The following is a 16,229-nucleotide window of genomic DNA, read 5'->3' as shown; positions in this document are numbered from 1 at the left end:
TGTGTTGTTCTTAATGTGCTAGAATAATTATTGGGTCACTATTTCTTGTGCTTAATTACAATCTCTTCTCACCTTTTTTTGTACTAATGCCGAAACACCGCAACCGGGGCAAACGAAACATTTCTTCCGTTGGGATTGTGTCCATCATGTTCATCTCCCTATATTTGCCTTTCGAGGTTGTCCCGTTTGTTCTAGCGAGAGCGGGTCTTTTGTGAGGATTGTAGCTGCAGGAGATAGGGTCGATACACCAGATTTCAGCATCACAGTCATTGTACTGGTTGCCGCAGTGGTGCTTCTCCGCACAGGTGCCGGTGGTTGCGACTGTCGACAATTGTGTGTGTATGCCTCTCCATTCGTGAACCCTTCTTGGTTATATTTGATTAATTTGATAGAATATCCGGCCATTTGTGAATGCTCTTGGTTAATTATGGTCTTGTGGAGGATTTATTTTCTGGAGTTATGACATTTTGTATTGTGGGTTTGCGAGCATACAACATGTCCATCACATGTTTGATCAGGCTGCCTCAGTGACGGTTATGACCGTGGCGCATGTATACTTATCCTACTCACATTTGTTTTCCCTCTCTCCTTGGTATTGTCATATGCTCTACTTTTTATTCCGCATTCTTAGAGGTATATACAGGTCATTTCATCCTCGCTTCTTCGGTCACTTATTGCTGCAATAGCTGGGGAGGTTGGAAAGGAGCGTGAATTGTATGGCCGAGTCTCTTGTAATCATCCTCCCTAAACTTTGATTTGATATTTCTGCATCCGTTGTACTCGGAATTTAATTTTCGTGGAGCGGGTCCGAAGCGGTTGGGTAGCTGCCCTCAAATTAGGTGGGAGTTGCTTACTCGTACAGCGAAAGTAGGGTATTAGCTTGATGGTCTATTTTGCAAGATAAAGCCGATGCACATGTTTAGATTTCTAATTTTAATTCGATAGTTTTTGTAGGATTGCTTGCATAGGCATTAATATTTTTTATTACATCTCTTTTATTACATCTATTTCGAGACACTATGCTCGTTATGCTTTTAGTCATACTTAACATTTTGTTCTAGCTGGGCCCTCACTTTTCCCCTTGACCCCAGCCTCCGCCGTGTCTCGAAAGTATATATATCTGTCAGTGTTATATATTACACTTCATACCTAAGTTGTGCATGAAGTGATATTTCTTCAGCAAAAGTTACCTGACGGTATTTATTACAGTGTATTTGACATATAAGGAACCTGAGTACAAAATAAAATGGCTGATATGTGGCATGCATCTAAGGTTGTTAGATGTTTCCGTTTTTTAGTTCCATAGATGAGAAGATGCGACTCAGGACGTACTCCTTGGACATGAGACAGACGCGTGGATGGGCCGCTTCAGCGCTGCCTGCAGCCTTGGGCAAGTCTATTCATCGTCACCGGCGCAGGCGGCGTGCGCTTGAGATTCCACTCGAGATCGACCGGATTCGACCGGATTTTGTAGCCAGTCGAGTTGTAGTGTTCAAGAATCAGATCTTGTGAGGTTGTTAAATTTCAGAGAAGATGTAAACTGGTATGAGTTTCAGAATTATATGGCCATATGCTCTGTAATTTTATCCTAAGGCTGCTAATATACGAGTTTCAGATTTTTGTACACTACCCAGCTAGATGGAATGGTGTTCAGTTAGACAAGATAGATGATCTTGCTTGGTAGCTTATCATATGTACCGTCCCTTTTGATTTTACTTGTTGATCTTCAGATAGTATTTTTGCTGGCAGACCTTCTATAAACAAGATGGTATATGTCCTTGCCATGCTCTATAAAAGGGATTCCATGTTTGTGCATGTGGTATTCTCTAAACTGTAGTTCTCTCTTATTTAGCACAAACTTAACTATCTCGTGATGTTTCATGCATTATCTTCTATGGTTTACCACAGTAGTAAAAAATGTTGTTTGCAGAATAGTTATTTGTCACTGTTTACCCTGTGTGGAAGTTGTAATTAACGATTCCGGGTCCATTTGTGACTGAGATTTTTGTTTTGGCAGTGGGATGTACGTAGCTTGGCATGTACATCTTGAATCAAAATGGCAGGTACATCTTGACATGGTTGTTTATCACAGGCGTGATTTGAGAAAGATGCACGGTTTTCCATCTTGAATAAATGCTAAGTTTTGTGCTCTTGCAAATGAATATTTCCTTGTGTGATTTGAGGAAGATGCACGGTTTTGTGACTGCGGAAATTTATTGTTAATTTCGGTTTAGTCATTGCTTATTTCGGTTTATTTCTGACAAAACTTAATAACGTGTAGACATCCACGTGATAGATTGATGATTTAGTTTTATAGCATATGTTGCTTACCAATGTGGTTCCGGTAAAGCCTGACATGTTATAGAATTTGTGAAATATTTAATATCAATGAACAATAGTAGAAAATGGGAAAACAAAATCTCATGGCAAAAATGGAAGGCAAATATAATAGAACCGTGAATACTCTCGGCATTAACTTTGAATGACCAATACATGAAAGATTGTCTTACAACTATTTTGGTATGAAACATCCTGTGTAATTCTAAAAAATTTATAGGGATAAGAAATAAACGCCATATTTGATGCGTATATAGCAACTCAAGACATGAACAATCACCAAAAATATACTACCTCCGTTTCAAGGAATAAGGCGCACATGTATTTCAAGACGAACTTTGACCATAAAAATTGAGCAACAAAATTTTGATTATATTATATGTAATTAGTATTGTTGGATTCGTATTGAAAAAAACTTTTGAATGATACTAATTTCATACAAATAATTTTTATCTATTTAAAGTAATTCTTGGTTAAACAATAAACACGTAAGACAAGGGCGCCTTATTCCTTGAAACGGAGGTAGTAGATTTAAACACTGAAATAAATTATTTATTAAATTATCGTCCTATATGTCAGCATCCATTGGCATATTAATACGCTTTCATTTGCACTTTCGCGATAGCGCAACAGGTCATCTAGTATTTCAAGAAGACTCAAGCATCTAAGCTTGGGGATGCCCAAGGCATCCCCTTCTTCATCGACAAAATTATCAGGTCACTTCTCTTGAAACTATATTTTTATTCGGCCACATCTTATGTACTTTACTTGGAGCGTCTGTTTGTTTTTGTTTTTGTTTTTGTTTGAATAAATGCTTGTGTGGGAGAGAGACACGCTTCGCTGGTTCATATGAACACATGTGTTCTTAGCTTTTAATTTTCATGACGAAGGTTGAAACTGCTTCGTTAATTGTTATATGGTTGGAAACGGGAAATGCTACATGTGGTAATTGGTATAATGTATTGAACAATGTGATACTTGGAAATTGTTGTGCTCATGCTTAAGCTCTTGCATCATATATTTTGCACCTATTAGTGAAGAAATACATAGAGCTTGCTAAAATTTGGTTTGCATGATTGGTCTCTCTGAGGTCTAGATATTTTCTAGTAAGGGTTTGAGCAACAAGGAAGACGGTGTAGAGTCTTATAATGCTTGCAATATGTATTTTATGTGAGTTTTGCTGTACCGGTTCATACTTGTGTTTGTTTCAAATAGCCTTGCTAGCCTAAACCTTGTATTGAGAGGGAATACTTCTCATGCATCCAAAATCCTTGAGCCAAACGCTATGCCACTTGTGTCCACCATACCTACCTACTACATGGTATTTCTCCGCCATTCCAAAGTAAATTGCTTGAGTGCTACCTTAAAAATTTCCATTCTTTATCTTTGCAATATATAGCTCATGGGACAAATAGCCTAAAAACTATTGTGGTATTGAATATGTACTGATGCATTTTATTTCTTATAAGTTGCTTGTTGTGCGATAACCATGTTCCTGGGGACGCCATCAACTAATCTTTGCTGAATATCATGTGAGTTGCTATGCATGTCCGTCTTGTCTGAAGTAAGGGCGATTTACCATGAGTTGAATGGTTTGAGCATGCATATTGTTAGAGAAGAACATTGGGCCGCTAACTAAAGCCATGATCCATGGTGGAAGTTTCAGTTTTGGACAAATATCCTCAATCTCATATGAGAATATTAATTGTTGCTAAATGCTTATGCATTAAAGAGGAGTCCATTATCTCGTTGTCTATGTTGTCCCGGTATGGATGTCTAAGTTGAAAATAATCAAAAGCGAGAAATCCAATGCGAGCTTTCTCCTTAGACCTTTGTACAGGCGGCATAGAGGTACCCCTTTGTGACATTTGGTTAAAACATATGTATTGCGGTGATAATCCAGGTAATCCGAGCTAATTAGGACAAGGTGCGGGCACTATTAGTATACTATGCATGAGGCTTGCAACTTGTAGGATATAATTTACATGATGCATATGCTTTATTACTACCGTTGACAAAATTGTTTCTTGTTTTCAAAATCAAAGCTCTAGCACAAATATAGCAATCAATGCTTCCCTCTGCGAAGGGCCTTTCTTTTACTTTTATGTTGAGTCAGTTCACCTATTTCTCTCCATCTCAAGAAACAAACACTTGTGTGAACTGTGCATTGATTCCTACATACTTGCATATTGCACTTATTATATTACTTTACATTGACAATATCCATGAGATATACATGTTACAAGTTGAAAGCAACCGCTGAAACTTAATCTTCCTTTGTGTTGCTTCAATGCCTTTACTTTGAATTATTGCTTTATGAGTTAACTCTTATGCAATACTTATTGATGCTTGTCTTGAAAGTACTATTCATGAAAAGTCTTTGCTATATGATTCATTTGCTTACTCATGTCATTTACATTGCTTTGATCGCTGCATTCATTACATGTGCTTACAATAGTATGATCAAGATTATGATGGCATGTCACTCCAGAAATTATCTTTGTTATCGTTTACCTACTCGGGACGAGTAGGAACTAAGCTTGGGGATGCTGATACGTCTCCGACGTATCGATAATTTCTTATGTTCCATGCTTGTTTTATGACAATACGTACATGTTTTGTTCACACTTTATGATGATTTTATGCGTTTTCCGGAACTAACCTATTGACGAGATGCCGAAGTGCCAGTTCCTGTTTTCTGCTGTTTTTGGTTTCAAAAATCCTAGTAAGGAAATATTCTCGGAATTGGACGAAATCAACTGTAACATCCCAAATTTCAATAAAAGAAAGTTAGAAGAATTCCAGAGAGCAAAATTTCAAACCAACAAAAACTTTTTAAATTGCATATAGTGCCATGCATAGGACTTGTGCATTTGATTGATATGCCATGATGATTGTTATTAGGTGTATATGATAAACCCTAAAACCCTAATGTGATCATGAGAGGATCACAAACCAAATAAATTAAAAAGAGGAAGAAAATCAAATAAATGCAAAACCCTAAAAACCCTCACATATGCTCTATAGCATTTTTATAAATTTTGACCCTAGACCAATTTGGTCTTCACCATTAGTTGAATAATGTTACTAAACACTTCTTACAACTTTTGGAATCAAAGAATCACAATTCAAATGAATTTCAAATGCAAATCTTGCTCACATATGATAATGGTCAAAACTGCAAATTATAGTCTGATCACTACTTTGAGCCCTTGCAATTCAATTTTCTCAAACCAAACCTTGCTAACTCTTTGCACCACATCCAAGTCAACATCAAGGTGAACACTTTTTGTAAAGATCACCATGCCAAATTCTTTTTGATCAAGAGCTATGCTCAACCAAAGTTGCAACATTTTAACATATTCAACAATCTTATACTTAGCCATTTTTGCAAAACTTAAAATTCAACAATGCCATCACCACCTCTCATCACCTCTGATCATTTACAACTCAACTAAACACACACAATTCAAATTGGTCAACCATTTGAATTCAATCAAATTTGGACAAATTTGCAAATTTCCAAATATGGCACTATTTGACACTATTGCAAATAGTGATCTACCTCATCAACTCTACCTAAACCCTAGCCCAATTGGTCCCCTGGTTCCCTCTAACTAATCAATGATCAATAGAACCCTAGGGAGAGGGAGAGCAAGGCTAGGACATGGCCATGCCGGCCATGTCGCCAACCCGACCACCTCCCCCTCTCTCCCTTGCTGTCCCAACCTGGCCACCATGCCAAAGCTTGCCACCGCACACTCCTACACCACCCTAGCCAAGCCCTGGTCGAGCTCGACGCCAACCAACGCAGCAATCGCCGGCGATCCAGGCCACCTCGAGCTCCGCCACTGCTACCAGCCGCTTCGCCGTCGTCCACATTTACCCCGAGCACATTGCCAACCCTTGCTGGAGCCGCCGTAAGCCCTCCGACCCCCTAGGCTCGCCGCCAGTACGTCGGGTTCTCTTCAGAGACGACGATGAACCACGACCGTCGATCTGCCATCTAATCCAACGCATCTTATTCATCCATACCGCTTCGGGTTTTAAGACTCGCTGACATGCGGGACCCCCTGGTCAGGCAGCCCACGCGGGCACAGACGTGTGGTGGGCTGGCTTGGGCCGTTTTAAACCATTTCGGCCCAGTTAGTTTTCCCGCCGCCCTGTGTAATTCAAATCTAGTTTAATTAATTCCAAATAAATTTCAATACTGCCCAAACTTTAAAATTGAATAGATTTAAATTGGCTTAACCAAATTTAATGAACTTTATGTTGTTGGAAAGCTAATGAAAATATCTACACAATGCCACTGGTCCCATGGCCAGATTAATTGTAGAATTAATTTGGCAAAAATAAGAAGGTAGGGACTTTTCCCTATTCAAATAATTATTAAAAATCAACCAAAATAGATATTAAGTTAATTCCAACTCTAATAGCTCACATTTGACTTACAATAATTGATTATGCAATAAAATGGTGTGGTCACTTTGCATGATCATGCCCTAGTTAAATTGATGGACAATATGGCTAGTTTACTTAGTTGATATTGTCCAAAACTATTAAGTAAATCATATGAAGTATTATACTTCATTTAATTCTTGTCTCACATGAATTCATGGGATGTTTGGACCCCTGGCCCAAACTCTCTTATATGAATTACTTAGAGATTTAAATCATATGTAGTGTTATTAAATGATGTGAGGTGATCTACCTCATTTAAATCATTTTCTCAAATGATGATGATGAACATTTGACTTAGGTCAATATAAGTTCATATATGATGGTTTGAGAAATTAAATCTTAAGAAGAATTCAATGAGAGGAAATTATTCCTCAAGAACCCTATGGAAACTATCATTTACATATTAAATAAAAAGAAGTCAATTCTCCTCAAGCAACACAACCCATGCACCCTAATTAGATTAATTGTGTGCATAGAATAGTTTGTGTGTTTATATGTGATGCATGGAATAGCCGTTGAATTAGGGAGTAATTATACTCGTATTCAAATTTAGACGCTAGCACCTGGAGAATACACCGAAGAAGAAGGTTGCTACCAAGAGGAGGAGGAGGAGAACTTTGAGAACTACCAAGGCAAGCTAATATTCTTGCAAAGTGCAAAGCCCTTTGGGGCAAGGCACCATGAATCTTACCTTTTCTTACATAAGCCTATCCTAAGTTTATTACATTACAAGTTTTTACTTGTTTTCTCAAGAAGTTACTTTTATAGTTAACTTTGGTCAAAGTAAAGGAGTTTACTAGAGTAGTAGAGTTAGTCTCTGATAACCCACAAGTATAGGGGATCGCGGCAGTCTTCGAGGGAAGTAAAACCCAAATTTATTGATTCGACACAAGGGGAGGTAAAGAATACTTATAAGCCTTAACAACTGAGTTGTCAATTCAGCTGCACCTGGAAAAGCACTAGCAACAGGGGTGATGTGAAAGTAGTAGTAATATGAGAGCAATAGTAACAGTAACACAGCAGCAGTAATAGCAATATGGGAGCAATGGCACCGGAAAATAGTTGATACTACTTCCAATGACATAGAGAACAAGTATATTATGATGAGAGATGGACCGGGGTTCCCAGCAATCTACACTAGTGGTAACTCTCCAATAAGTGACAAGTGTTGGGTGAACAAATTACAGTTGCGCAATTGATAGGAATCAAAATTAAGACAGAACATCAAGATTATTAATTATGTAGGCATGTTTTCCAATTATAGTCGTACGTGCTCGCAATGAGAAACTTGCACAACATCTTTTGTCCTACCAGCCGGTGGCAGCCGGGCCTCAAGGGAAACTACTGGATATTAAGGTACTCCTTTTAATAGAGTACCGGAGCAAAGCATTAACACACCGTGAAAACATGTGATCCTCACATCACTACCATCCCCTCCGGTTGTCCCGATTTCTGTCACTTCGGGGCCATTGGTTCCGGACAGTGACATGTGCATACAACTTGTAGATACAATCTAAGAAATAATTATAGAGCTCAAATCTAAGATCATGCCACTCGGGCCCTAGTGACAAGCATTAAGAGTAACAAGATTGCAGCAACAATAACTTCACAAACTTTATAGATAGACTAATCATAATGTATCATCCATCGGATCCCAACAAACACAACACCGATTACATCAGATGAATCTCAATCATGTAAGGCAACTCATGAGATCATTGTATTGAAGTACATGGGGAGAGTATACCAACTAGCTACAGCTAGAACCCGTAGTCCATGGGGGAACTACTCACGGAGCATGATGGAGGCGGTGGCGTCGATGGAGATGGCTTCCGGGGCACTTCCCCGTTCCGGCAGGGTGCCGGAACAGAGACTTCTGTCCCCCGAATTGGAGTTTCGCGATGGCGGCGGCGCCCCTGGAGTCTTTCTGGAGTTTCGTCAATCGGTACTGCGTTTTTAGGTCGAAAGGGTTTTTATAGGCGAAGAGGCGGCGCAGGGGGTGCCTGGGGGCTCCACACCATAGGGTGGCGCGGGCCCAGGCCAGGCCGCGCCGCCTTATGGTCTGGTGGCCCTCTGGCCCCTCTCCGACTCTTCTTCGGTGTTCTGGAGCCTTCCGGGAAAAATAGGAGGTTTGGCGTTGATTTCGTCCAATTCCGAGAATATTGCCCGAACAGCCTTTCTGGGAACCAAAAACAGCAGAAAACGAGAAGCTGGCACTGTGGCATCTTGTTAATAGGTTAGTTCCGGAAAACGCATAAAAACATTATAAAGTGCAAGCAAAACATGTAAGTATTGTCATAAAACAAGCATGGAACGACAGAAATTATGGATATGTCGGGGACGTATCAGCATCCCCAAGCTTAGTTCCTGCTCGTCCCGAGCAGGTAAACGATAAAAAGAATAATTTCTGTAGTGACATGCTACTTACATAACCTTGATCATACTATTACAAAGCATATGAAATGAATGAAGTGACTCAAGGCAATGATCTATAGTTGCTAACAAGTAGATAACATATAGCAAAACTTTTCATAAAGAGTACTTTCAAGACAAGCATCAAAAGATTGCACAAGAGTTAACTCATAAAGCAATAGATTCAAAGTAAAGGCATCGAAGCAACACAAAGGAAGATATAAGTTTCAGCGGTTGCTTTCAACTTCCAACATGCATATCTCATGGATATTGTCAACATAAAGTAATATGATGAATGCAAATAAGCAAGTATGTAAGAATCAATGCACAGTTAACACAAGTGTTTGCTTCTAAGGTGGAAGGAAGTAGGTAAACTGACTCAACATAAAGTAAAAGAATGGTCCTTCAAAGAGGAAATCATTGATTGCTATATTTGTGCTAGAGCTTTGGTTTTGAAAACATAAAGAGAGCATAAAAGTAACATTTTGAGAGGTGTTTGTTGTTGTCAACGAATGGTAGTGGGCACTCTAACCCCCTTGCCAGACAAACCTTCAAAGAGCGGCTCCCATGAATTATTTTTATTTTTGGGTGGCACTCCTTCCAACCTCTCTTTCACAAACCATGGCTAACCGAATCTTCGGGTGCCTGCCAACAATCTCATACCATGAAGGAGTGCCCTTTTATTTTAGTTTTATTATGATGACACTCCTCCCAACCTTTGCTTACACAAGCCATGGCTAACCGAATCTTCGGGTGCCGTCCAACAATCACATACCATGGAGGAGTGTCTATTTAGGTTAATTAATTTGGGACTGGGAATCCCATTGCCAGCTCTTTTTGCAAAATTATTGGATAAGCGGATGAAGCCACTAGTCCATTGGTGAAAGTTGCCCAACAAGATTGAAAGATAAACACCACATACTTCCTCATGAGCTATAAAACATTGACACAAATCAGAGGTAATAGATTTTGAATTGTTTAAAGGTAGCACTCAAGCAATTTACTTTGGAATGGCAGGAAATACCACATAGTAGGTAGGTATGGTGGACACAAATGGCATAGGTTTTGGCTCAAGGATTTTGGATGCATGAGAAGTATTCCCTCTCAGTACAAGGCTTAGGCTAGCAAGGTTGTTTGAAGCAAACACAAGTATGAACCGGTACAGCAAAACTTACATAAGAACATATAACAAGCATTATAATACTCTACACTGTCTTCCTTGTTGCTCAAACACTTTACCAGAAAATATCTAGACCTTAAGAGAGATCAATTATGCAAACCAATTTCAACAAGCTTTACGGTAGTTCTCCACTAATAGGTTTAAACCACATGAAAAAACTTAATCTATTTGAGAGCTCAAAACAATTGCCAAGTGTCAAATTATCCACAACATATGAGGCATTTTCTGTTTCCAACCAAACAATAAGTATTGTAGCTTCCAACTTTTATCATTGAACATTAAAAGTAAAACGAAGAACAAGTGTTCATATGAAAAAGCGGAGCGTGTCTCTCTCCCAAACAAGGATTGCTAGGATCCGATCTTATTCAAACAAACAAAACGAAAATAAACACACGAGACGCTCCAAGTAAAGCACATATGATGTGACCGAATAAAAATATAGTTTCAGGGGAGGAACCTGATAAGTTGATGAAGAAGGGGATGCCTTGGGCATCCCCAAGCTTAGACGCTTGAATCTTCTTAAAATATGCAGGGATGAACCACGGGGGCATCCCCAAGCTTAGACTTTTCACTCTTCTTGATCATATATCATCCTCCTCTCTTGACCCTTGAAAACTTCCTTCACAACAAACTTCTCATAAACTTCATTAGAGGGGTTAGTACTCAAAAAATTTGAATCCACCTTGGTCCTGTAGTGGCACATTGCAAGAACTCAATAAAACATTAGCTACAGCTCTCTACATCTAGAAAAGCTCGCTTAAAGTCCACAAGAGACAATGCAAAAAACAGAGACAGAATCTGCCAAAACAGAACAGCCAGTAAAGACGAATTTTAATAAAATACTTCCGTTGCTCAAATCAGAAAACTCAAAACAAATGAAAGTTGCGTACATATCTGAGGAACACGCACGTAAATTGGCATAATTTTCTGATTTTCCTACAGAGAATTAGACCCAGATTCGTGACAGATAGAAATCTGTTTCTGCGCAGAATTCCAAATCTAGTATCAACCTTCGATTAGAGGCTTCACTTGGCACAACAAAACACAAAACTAAGATAAGGAGATGTTGCTACAGTAGTAAACAACTTCCAAGACACAAATATAAAACAAAGTACTGTAGCAAAATAACACATGGGTTATCTCCCAAGAAGTTGCTTTCTTTATAGCCATTAAGATGGGCTCAGCAGTTTTGATGATGCACTCGCAAGAAATACTATTTGAAGCAAAAGAGAGCATCAAGAGGCAAATTCAAAACACATTTAAGCCTAACATGCTTCCTATGCAAAGGAATCTTGTACACAAATAAATTCATGAAGAACAAAGTGACAAGCATAAGAAGATAAAACAAGAATAACTTCAAAAATTTCAGCACATAGAGAGGCATTTTAGTAACATGAAAGTTTCTACAACCATATTTTCCTCTCTCATAATAACTTTCAGTAGCAACATGAGCAAACTCAACAATATAACTATCACATAAAGCATTCTTATCATGAGTCTCATGCATAAAATTATTACTACTCCCAACATAAGCATAATCAATTTTATTAGTTGTAGTGGGAGCAAATTCAACAAAGTAGCTATCATTATTATTCTCATCATCAAATATAGGAGGCATATTGTAATCATAATCAAATTTATCCTCCATAACAGGCGGCACCAAAAGACTACTATCATTATAATCATCATAAATAGGAGGTAAAGTATCATCAAAGTAAATTTTCTCCTCAATGCTTGGTGGACTAAAAAGATCATGCTCATAAAAACCAGCTTCCCCAAGCTTAGAATTTTCCATAGCATTAGCAACAATAGTGTTCAAAGCATTCATATTAATAACATTCCCATTAGCATGCATATAAAGTTCCATGGGTTTTTTAATTCTCTCTTCAAACACATCATGTCCTAATTCAAGATAAAGTTCATAAAGATCTCTCATATTTTTGTTGTTTTCCATTATGCCTAACTAGTGTAAACAAGAAACAAAAAGATGCAATTGCAGGATCTAAAGGAAATAGCTTTGAGCACAAACACAATGGCGCCAGAATAGTACTTTACCTGGGACCGAAGTATGAGTGCCTTTTACCTTTCCTCCCCGGCAACGGCGCCAGAAAATAGCTTGATGTCTACGCCCCCTCCTTTTCCTGTAGACAGTATTGGGCCTCCAAGAGCAGAGGTTTGTAGGACAGCAGCAAGTTTTCCCTTAAGTTGATCACCCAAGGTTTATCGAACTCAGGGAGGAAGAGGTCAAAGATATCCCTCTCATGCAACCCTGCAACCACAAAGCAAGAAGTCTCTTGTGTCCCCAACACACCTAATAGGTGCACTAGTTCGGCGAAGAGATAGTGAAATACAGGTGGTATGAATAAGCAATAGCAACGGCACCAGAAAAGTGCTTTGCCCAGGACAGTAAACAAGCAGTAGTAACGCAGCAGTAGTAACGCAGTAAAAAAGTAAACAAACGGCGATAGCAGTATTTAGGAACAAGGCCTAGGGATCATGCTTTCACTAGTGGACACTCTCAACTTTGATCACATAACAGAATAGATTAATGCATACTCTACACTCTTGTTGGATGATGAACACCATTGCGTAGGATTACACGAACCCTCAATGCCGGAGTTAACAACCTCCACAATTCAATGTTCATATTTAAATAACCTTAGAGTGCAAGATAGATCAACACAACCAAACCAAGTACTAACATAGCATGCACACCGTAACCTTCACACTATGAAAGGAGTAATAGATCGCATCAATACCATCATAGTAATAGTTAACTTCATAATCTACAAGAGATCACAATCATAGCATAAACCAAGTACTTCATGATGCACACACCGCCAACATTACATCATGGAGGAGGAATAGACTACTTTAATAACATCACTAGAGTAGCACATAGATGAATTGTGATACAAAACTCATATGAATCTCAATCATGTAAGGCAGCTCATGAGATCATTGTATTGAAGTACATAGGAGAGAGATTAACCACATAGCTACCGGTATAGCCCCGAGCCTCGATGGAGAACTACTCCCTCCTCATGGGAGGCAGCAGCGTTGATGAAGATGGCGGTGGTGTCGATGGAGGAGCCTTCCGGGGGCACTTCCCCGTCCCGGCGGCATGCCGGAACAGAGACTCCTGTCCCCCAGATCTTGGCTTCGCGATGGCGGCGGCTCTGGAAGGTTTCTCGTACCGTGGCTTTTCCGTGTCGAGGTTTTAGGTCGAGGACCCTTAAATAGGCGAAGAGGCGGCGTCAGAAGGTCGAAGGGGCGACGACACTATAGGGGGGCGCGGGCCCCCCTTGGCCGCGCCGGCCTAGGGTTTGGTGGGCCTGTGCCCCCTCTCTGGCGGTTCTCGGGTGTTCTGGATGCTTCCGGAACCTGGGCGTTGATTTCGTCCGATTCCGAGAATATTTCTTTACTAGGATTTCTGAAACCAAAAACAGCAGAAAACAGCAACTGGCCCTTCAGCATCTTATTAATAGGTTAGTTCCAGAAAATGCATAATTATGACATAAAGTATGCATAAAACATGTAGATATCATCAATAATGTGGCATGGAACATAAGAAATTATCGATACGTCGGAGACGTATCAACCCCCACAATACCTGATTATGGGTAGGGCTTAACTGGAAGTTTATGCATCTTAGTATGGGTTCCCTCTGAACACACGTCATAGGGGTTATGCTTGAGGCTGCCTCCGTTGTTGAGAAATGATGTGAAATTGAGGTGAATTGTACGGCCAAGCCTCGTGCGCTTCCCGAGGTTGACAGCTTGGTCTTCACTGGGAGGCCAAGCTCATGGGGAGAGGTGCTCATACTAGGATTTGTAAGTGAAAGGTTATGGTTGATGATCCGCGTACCGTGTTACGATGATTCGGGGTAATCCCGACGGATGAAATCAAATGTTGTGGCACAAGTGTGCAACCTCTGCAGAGTGTAAACCTATTCGAATAGCCGCGTCCACGGGTACGGACGGTTGGAAAGGCCATACAGTTTCCGATGTCATATCTTTGAAAATGATGGTGAAATGACTTGTGGTGAATTGAATTGAAATCACCACTTGAATGGTGGGAATGACACTAATGTTCCCACTTGAGTTAGTTAGTACTTGAATAAGCTTTTCTCAAAATACTTGTGAACTAAAACTAGCTTTATGCAAATAAACTAGAGCTTAGCAAACCTTACTAGAATGTCTAGCACTTACATTAGTATTAGTTTGCGAGTACTTAAAGTACTCACGACTTTGTCCCTGGCTATTCAAATGGCCAGAGTATGAAGATGAACAAGGAGATGACCAGCAGGACGCCTACGACAACTAGGAGTCTTCCGACATCAAGCGTTGGCCTGTGGACTAGAGAGTCCTTGTATCTTACGCTTCCGCTATGAACTATGAATTTGTGTTTGTTCGTTGATCGATAGATCAACTATTCGTGTAATATGGATCATGTGATTCTAATTTGTAAGACCTTATGGTTTGTAATGAATGATGACTGTGATACTTAACTATTATGCCTCGCAACAACAATATTCCTGGGATTGCGATGTATGACATAATAGGCATCCGGACTTAAAAATCCGGGTGTTGACAAGTTGGTATCAGAGCCATTGTTTGACCTTAGAAGACCTTAGTTAGAATGGGCGTTCTGAAAAACTTAACTTTGAAATCAAATGAAAGAAAATATTTGTGAAAATTTACTACACTCTTGCCTTTGAGACTTTGCCAAAATTTGATAAACCATGTTCTATCTTATCGGAATCAACTTAAAATTTTGCCACACTTTGCACTCTCTAACTTACTCATCCAATTCTCTTTCAGATGGAGCCGAATGAACCCATCAACACCAAGTTTTACCAGCTTGGGAACGGAGGGAGCTTGATCTTCGAGCACGACCTCAACGCCGTCTCTGACTTCCTTGGGCGCCCACACCCCGAGTTCCACGGGGTTCAGCTGGACGACACGCCCGGAGGAGAGTTGCAGTGGGTGATCACTGCCGACTTGAGGGGCAAGATGGAGCCTCCCACCTCGGAGAGGATCCTCTTCTCCTTCCGCGAGAGCAACTGGCTCGACGGACTCGCACGTGGCCTTCAGGAGGCACTTGCGCGCCTCTGTGAACAGAATGTGGTGCGCATCCTCGCGTCACGCTACGCGCATCTCGTGAGGCGTGATGCCATGGGAGTGCCCATGGAGCTGCAGCCGCACCCGGAGTTGAGGCACCATGCTGAGCACCTGGACTTCATGCTCTACCAGACTCAGAAGGACCTCGACGCCACTCGCGCTTACGCGAACCAGACCCATGCTCACATCATCGAGCAGGGTGAGGCGATCAAGCTACTCAACAACGATCGCAAGAGCCTTCACCAGCAGCGTGCCAAGAAGGACGCTACGATTGTGCGCCTTCGCGCCAAGATCGCGTCACTCGAGGCCACTGTCAAGGCCCAGGAGGATCAGATTCGTGAGCTGGAGGATGACGACGGAGGTATCGACCTTCAGGGAGGAGGAGCCTTCCTGAGCGACGACGACGACTTTGAGGAGGACGAGAACACCGAGGAGGAGGACTACGAGTTCCTGGAGGCAGGACCCGACGACTACGTCCCGATCGATGTCGAGGATGAGGAGTAGTTGCACTAGTTTCACTTATGTAGGTGTGAGTTGTATCCCGCCCCTTGTATCGTAGCATGAGAATGGTTCTTAAAACCATTGGAGTATGAGTGTGTTAGTTTGTACTATGTGTTGAATGAATGAATGAATGTTATGTTTGTCATGAAAAGATTACAAATTTCAAATGTTTTCAAAACATAACCAAAATAAACCATAGAATGTTCCCTCTTATC

The sequence above is a fragment of the Lolium rigidum genome, chromosome 6 (assembly GCF_022539505.1).
Source record: "Lolium rigidum isolate FL_2022 chromosome 6, APGP_CSIRO_Lrig_0.1, whole genome shotgun sequence".
Lineage (NCBI taxonomy): Eukaryota > Viridiplantae > Streptophyta > Magnoliopsida > Poales > Poaceae > Lolium > Lolium rigidum.
The sequence above is the reverse complement of the archived record's forward strand: the minus strand, read 5'-3'. Positions refer to the sequence as shown.